Consider the following 6,473-nt stretch of genomic DNA (forward strand, 5'->3'; position numbering starts at 1 on the left):
TGCTGGGTTAATATTTGAAGCATTAACTCAGTTGTTCTGGGAGGAGAGATTGTGTGTGTGCAGTGTGTGTGTGAATGTGAATGTGTGTGTGTGTGTGTGTGTGAGAGAGAGAGAGAGAGAGAGAGAGAGATTTGGACAATGTAAGGAGACATGTCTCAATTTCATAATGACTAGGGGGCACTGCTGGTGTTGAATGAGCAGGGACCCCAGGCTCTGATTCCATCACATGTACAGACTACAAAAGGTTGGGCGCCTGGGTGGCTCAGCCAGTTAAGCCTCTGCCTTTGGCTCAGGTCATGATCCCAGGACCCTGGGATCACGTCCCACTGCCTGCTCAGCAGGGAGCCTGCTTACCCTTCTCCTCCCACTTGTGTTCTCTCTCCCCATCTCTGTCTCGATCTCAAATAAATAAATAAAATATCTTTAATAAATGAAATATTTTAAAAAACATCAAAAGTTAATCAGTTTTTGCCGTTTTAAAAACACAGATTAAAATCGTATTTATTGTAGTCTTTGATCATCATCTCTCTCTTTTCTGTTTTTGTCCTTCTACAGAATAAATTCTGATCTTCTTACTTTTCTTAAGTCCTAAGTGATTTATTTTAAGCACCAGCAAGTATCTGACACTTCACTGTTTTCTAGTGTCATGGGGCCTGAGCACTGACATTTTGAAATATGTGTTATTTGGTTACAAATTGTTTTCCTTTTATTTTTTTCCCTCTATTACTGTCCAGGTATGGTATTATGATTTTTAAAAATTAAGTGTACAAGGAGTCATATTGTTTATGGTTGTCATGTATCGAAAGTAAAGAAAGTGGTACCCAAAATTGTATTTTTATGAAGACAGTTTTGGGTCCCATGTGCATCATCCCTGCTTCCTTCATGCATATTTTAAAAAAATATTTTATTTATTTATTTGACAGATAGAGATCACAAGTAGGCAGAGAGGCAGGCAGAGAGAGAGGAAGGGAAGTAGGCTCCCTGCTGAGCAGAGAGCTGATGCCATCCCAGGACCCTGGGATCATGACCTGAGCCGTCCTTCATGCGTATGTCAAAGTCCTTCCTTCTACACTCCCAGCCCTGCACCTAGCTGGGAGCAAGGCTTGAGGACTCCATTAGAAACAGATCATAAGGTTCAAAAATAGTGCATGAGTTGGGGAGAAGGGTCTCAACTGAAGCATTGGTGTGGGTGCTGCAGTGAGTCCTGCCCCCTTGGGTATACGGGCATACGAGGAGCAGTGGATTGACCTCCCCTCTCCCTGGGTTTGGGGATCTGAGAGGAAAGCGCATTTGTGTCCTGCTTCCTATGGGAGAGCAGTGAGGCAAAAGGGCTCCTGACCTTGTGGCTCTCTGGTGGCCTCCTCACATCATGATGGCATTTGTGAGCCTGGAGATGTCAAGGGTGGGGTGATGGGATGGGCGGCAATTAGGGAGAAGCAGCCACTCCAGAGCCCCTAGGAAGTGGAGAGCCCAGTGGATGCTGGCTTGGGCAAGTAACAGTAAAGGCTGCTCCCTACTTTTCTAGGTCCTGGTGGTAATTAACAACCTTCAGGACTTAGAACCACCCTTGGGAGAAGGGAGAATGGGAGAGAACTCTCACGTTTCCCTGGAGTCCTCTGAGAAAACCTGCATTGAAACTGAAGACCCAGCTTTGGGGTGGCAGTTAGCGAGGTCTGTTATCGGGCCAGACAACATCTGGCCAGACAAGAGCCCAGCTCGCCCGTCCCCCAGGTCTGCTCCCCTCTGCATTGGACTTGCTCGGACTAAGTCACTTCCTCTGATCGAAGATGGTGATTTTTTTTCCCTCTTAGGTCAGAGTTTCTCGACATCAGCACTACCGACCTTTTGGGCTAGATGATTCTATGTTAGGAGGGGCTGTCCCATGCATTGTAGGGTGTTTAGATGCTGATTGTGACCATCAAAAATGGCTCTAAACATTGTCAAATGTCCCTCTAGGAGGCAAACCTACTCTGGGTTGAGAGCTTCTACCTTAGAGGATGACTGAATCCATGAAAAAAAAATTATAAGCTGTGTAAATTGTGTTTGCACAGGTGTGTTCACAAGGCTTTGGATAGAGCAGAGTGGGCAGAATTAGGTCGAGTTTCTACAGTCTCGGACAGTGCTAGAAGACTGCAGACCTCCCCCCACCGTGGGGCTGGGGCTGTCCCTGTCACACCCCAGCCATAGAGGCCGTCCAGAACGAGTACTCTGCAGGCGAGCCAGCTCCCAGGAGAGAGAGAGAAGAATAGAGAGCTGGGCGAGTCATGCCTTGTTTCTCCTTCCAAGTTCATCAAGCCAGTAATGAAAGGCATGGGGGGAGACACCGAGGGTGTTATGCCAGTGGGCCTCTCCCTTCTTGGAAGGAAACATCAGGAGTGCGAATGAAATGTCCCCCACTAAGATGCAATGAGCCACAGGCTGGGAAAAGCCTACTTGAATCCCTGACTCACTGCTTGGGAGAAAGCCGCCCCGACAGCTCCCCAGTCTGCAGCAGACTTGGTGTGAGCCACAGACAGACTTCCAAGTGTTTAGCCACTGAGATCTTACAGTTTGTTTGTTGCTGTGTCATAGCCGAAACCACAGGAGAAGTCGTTTTCTCGCCCACATCCCATTCTCTAGCCCACCTACGGCTCCCACAGCCCCAGCCTGTTGCGAACTCAATCTTTCAACCTCCTCCCCTGAAACAAATCTGAAAACTCCTTTTGAGATTTTATGTTGACTCAGTGACGGACTTTTTAGTTCTAGGAAGGATGGTGAGATGAAGGCAGAGGGCGGCCCAGAACGCGGGTGATTAAAACCATCTTCCATCAGAAGTGGGATGAAACAGACATATATTTTAAAATCTTTGCAAGATCTTTGAAAGCTAAATGTAGTAATGGGGTACCTTGGATTAGATCCCCGAATAGAGAAAGGATATGAGTAGACAAACTAGTGAAATCCTGATAAAAGTCTGGAGTTTCCTTAAGAGTAACCTACACATGTCAGTTGCATCATTGCAACAAATGTATCAGGTTATACAAGATGTTAATATCAGGGGGAAACAGTGAAGGATGTTCAGGTATTTTTTTTTAAAGATTTTATTTATTTATTTGACAGACAGAGATCACAAGTAGGCAGAGAGGCAGGCAGAGAGAGAGAGGGAAGCAGGCTCCCCGCTGAGCAGAGAGCCCGATGCGGGACTCGATCCCAGGACCCTGAGATCATGACCTGAGCCGAAGGCAGCGGCTTAACCCAATGAGCCACCCAGGCATCCCTGTTCAGGTATTTTCTATACTATCTTCGCAATGTTTCTGTATATCTAAAATTATTTCACAATAGAAGGGTTTTTTTTCTTTTTCTTTCTTTCTTTCTTTTATTTTTTTAAGCAATCAGTGATGAGTGAACATGAGTGTGAGAGGTTACCAGGCTGAGGTCTGCAAGTAGAAATCCAGAAAGAGGAGCTGAGTGTGCAAGGTGCTTTTGTCCTTGAGAATATGTACTGATTCAGAAGCAGCCTCAGAAAGGATGAGCTAGGAGTCTATGGCCCTCCGAGAGTGGGGAATGTGGTATATGTATTTTTATCACATTAGGCTAGAACCCCAAAGGGCTACACTTTGGGAGAAGGATCAACTGCAAAAAACAGACCACTGTGGACTTTCACTCAGCCTCTTGCCATTTAGGTGTCTCTGAAAGCTTCAAGCTTTAAACTTGAATTTAAAATGGTCCTGTTCGGGGTGCCTGGGTGGCTCAGTGGGTTAAACCTCTGCCTTTGGCTCAGGTCATGATCTCAGGGTCCTGGGATGGAGCCCCATGTTGGGCTCTCTGCTCAGCAGGGAGCCTGCTTCCCAGTCTCTCTCTCTCTCTCTCTCTGCCTGCCTCTCTGCCTACTTGTGATTTCTCTCTTTGTCAAATAAATACATAAAGTCTTAAAAAATATAAAAATAAATAAAAATAAAATGGTCCTGCACTGGGGCGCCTGGATGGTTCAGTGGGTTGAAGCCTCTGCCTTCGGCTCAGGCTCTGATCCCAGGGTCCTGGGATTGAGCCCTGCATCGGGCTTTCTGCTCGGCAGGGATCCTGCTTCCCTTCTGACTCTGCCTGCCTCTCTGCCTACTTGTGATCAATGTCTGTCAAATAAATAAATAAAATCTTTAAAAATAAAATAGTCTTGTTCTGGTAACACCCTCCTTACTCCTACATCCAGACAAAGATACCAATGCAGAATCCTTTCTGGAGGAAAATAGCATCAGCCTGAGTCTCCAGTTATTGTAAAAATTGTTTTTGCAAATCCAATCCAATATAACGTCGAAGACAACCAGCTGTATGGGGAGACAAGACTCCATCAGCGAGACCGCCCGGAGGTAGCTGAGCACAGACACAGACTCGTGGAAGCGCCAGATGTTGAAAATAGCAGGACCAGCCTTAACACAAGAATTCTTACTCTGTTCAGGGCAGTACAAGTCAAGCTTGAAATGTTGGGCAGACGAGTGGAAAATATACAAAATGACAGAGCAGATCTGAAGAAGAACGACATAAAATTCCAAGACTGAAAAAACCTGTGATAATGAAAGTGAAGAATCCAATGCCTGAGGTTTAGATTAGACACAGTTGAAACAGTCACAGTGAACTGAAAGATGGGTCAGAAGAAACCATCTGGAAGGAAGAACTGAGAAAGGAAAGGATGATAAACAGAGGAGGTAAGAGAAATGGGGAATCAAATGAGAATGTCTAGAATACAGTTTACTGGAGACTCGGGGAGAAAGAAGACAGAAGATGTGACCCAGCAGTCTTGAAAAAAATAATCGCAAAGAAGTTTCCAATTGTGATGAAACATGCGGTATGTTTTTTCACACATTGTATGGGGTGTGTGTGTGTGTGTGTGTGTGAGTGTGTTTCTTTTTTTCAATATTTTATTTATTTGACAGAGTGTGCGCACAGCAGGGGGAGCAGGAGGCAGAGGAAGAGGGAGAATCAGACTCCCCACTTAGCAGGAAGCCTGATGTGGGGCTCGATCCCAGGACTCTGGGATCATGACCTGAGCCGCAGGCAGATGCTTAACTGACTGAGCCACCCAGGTGCCCTGTGTGCGTGTTTCTTATAGGGCTGCTAGAGCTGGCAGCCCAGGGCATGGGCCCCTCTTGCCTGGGTCCAAAGGAGGTACAGTATGGACAGCTGATGGGTGACAGGAAACACAGTAGAGTAGAGGGGGAAGGGTGGTCTTTTAATCTTTTCATCTAACTAATAAAAGATTATGCTCAGTGAAGGAAGCCAGGCTTACAAAAGACACGTTGTATGATTCCATTTAGAAAACTTACAAACAGACCAGAAAAATGGTATTGTATTGGGATACATACATTTAGATGGTAAAACCAGAAAGCAGAAGTAATTACTATAGATGTCAGGTGCGTGCTGGCGGGGAGGGGGCCCTGTATTCCCCTCGGCGCCTCCCCCCCACTCCCGCAGGTGGTGGCTCCATGAGTGTTCACTTTTCACTGATTTGGGACATTGTCTTGTTCATGTACTTTCCTGTGTGCCCGTCCTGTTTCACAAACCAAAACTGTGTTTTTGAGGTGGAGTGACAAAAATAATAAATAGGAAAAGTTATCAGGAAAAAAAAACAATTACAAGTACTTCCCTGGTTCTCCTTGAGCGGTAAAATCGCCCTTTCTTCAGACCCTTCTTCTTACCCTCTTGATGCTTGTTTGGGAAGGAGCCCCTTTCTCCTCTTGGAATGATTCCCTGTTCCCTTCCGTGTCTGGGCTGAGTGCCAAACCAAGGGAGGCAGACCTGTAGCCTCAAGGGTTCTTTGTTTCACCTCTTTGAGGATCACTGGCATTCTCTCTTTTTCAGAGGTGCTTCCTCTCCCCACCTCTGCCTATAAAGATAGACTCCAAGCACCTGGGTGGTTCATTCCGTTAAGTGTCTGCCTTACACTCAGGTCATGATCCTGTGGTCCTGGGATAGAGCCCCGCCCGCACTGGACTCTGCTCAGCGGTCTGCTTCTCCCTCTCTCGCTGCATCCTGACCAAGCCCTGGCTCAGGGACGCCACCCCCGCCTGCCCATCTTGGCCAACTGTTCCATGAGTCACCTTCTTTGTTCTGGGGTGCAAGCCTCTTGCTAGCTCTCCACCCAAACATCCCTCTCTTTCTCTCTGCCTACTTCTCCTTCCAGCCTGCTTCCCCAAATATCCCCAGGGCTAAAGGACAGGTACATATAAACATTTTGGTAAATAATGTGCTAAATGCTCTTCCAGAAAGTTTGCACCAATTAACACTCCTTCCAATATAAACCTGTTGATTTCCCAACATCCTTGACCACATTAGTCATCCACAAACTTACACATTTTTGTGTCTTAGTAGGTGAAAAGGGACATACATCACTTTTTATTTTGGTTTAGAATCCTTTCATCTTGAGTCAAGTTGGGCATCTTTTTGTATGTTTATTGTATCTTTTTCTTCTGTAGCAAAGTATTTTTTAGCCATTTTCCTTTTTT

This window comes from Mustela lutreola, chromosome 15, assembly GCF_030435805.1.
Source record: "Mustela lutreola isolate mMusLut2 chromosome 15, mMusLut2.pri, whole genome shotgun sequence".
Taxonomy (NCBI): Eukaryota; Metazoa; Chordata; class Mammalia; order Carnivora; family Mustelidae; genus Mustela; species Mustela lutreola.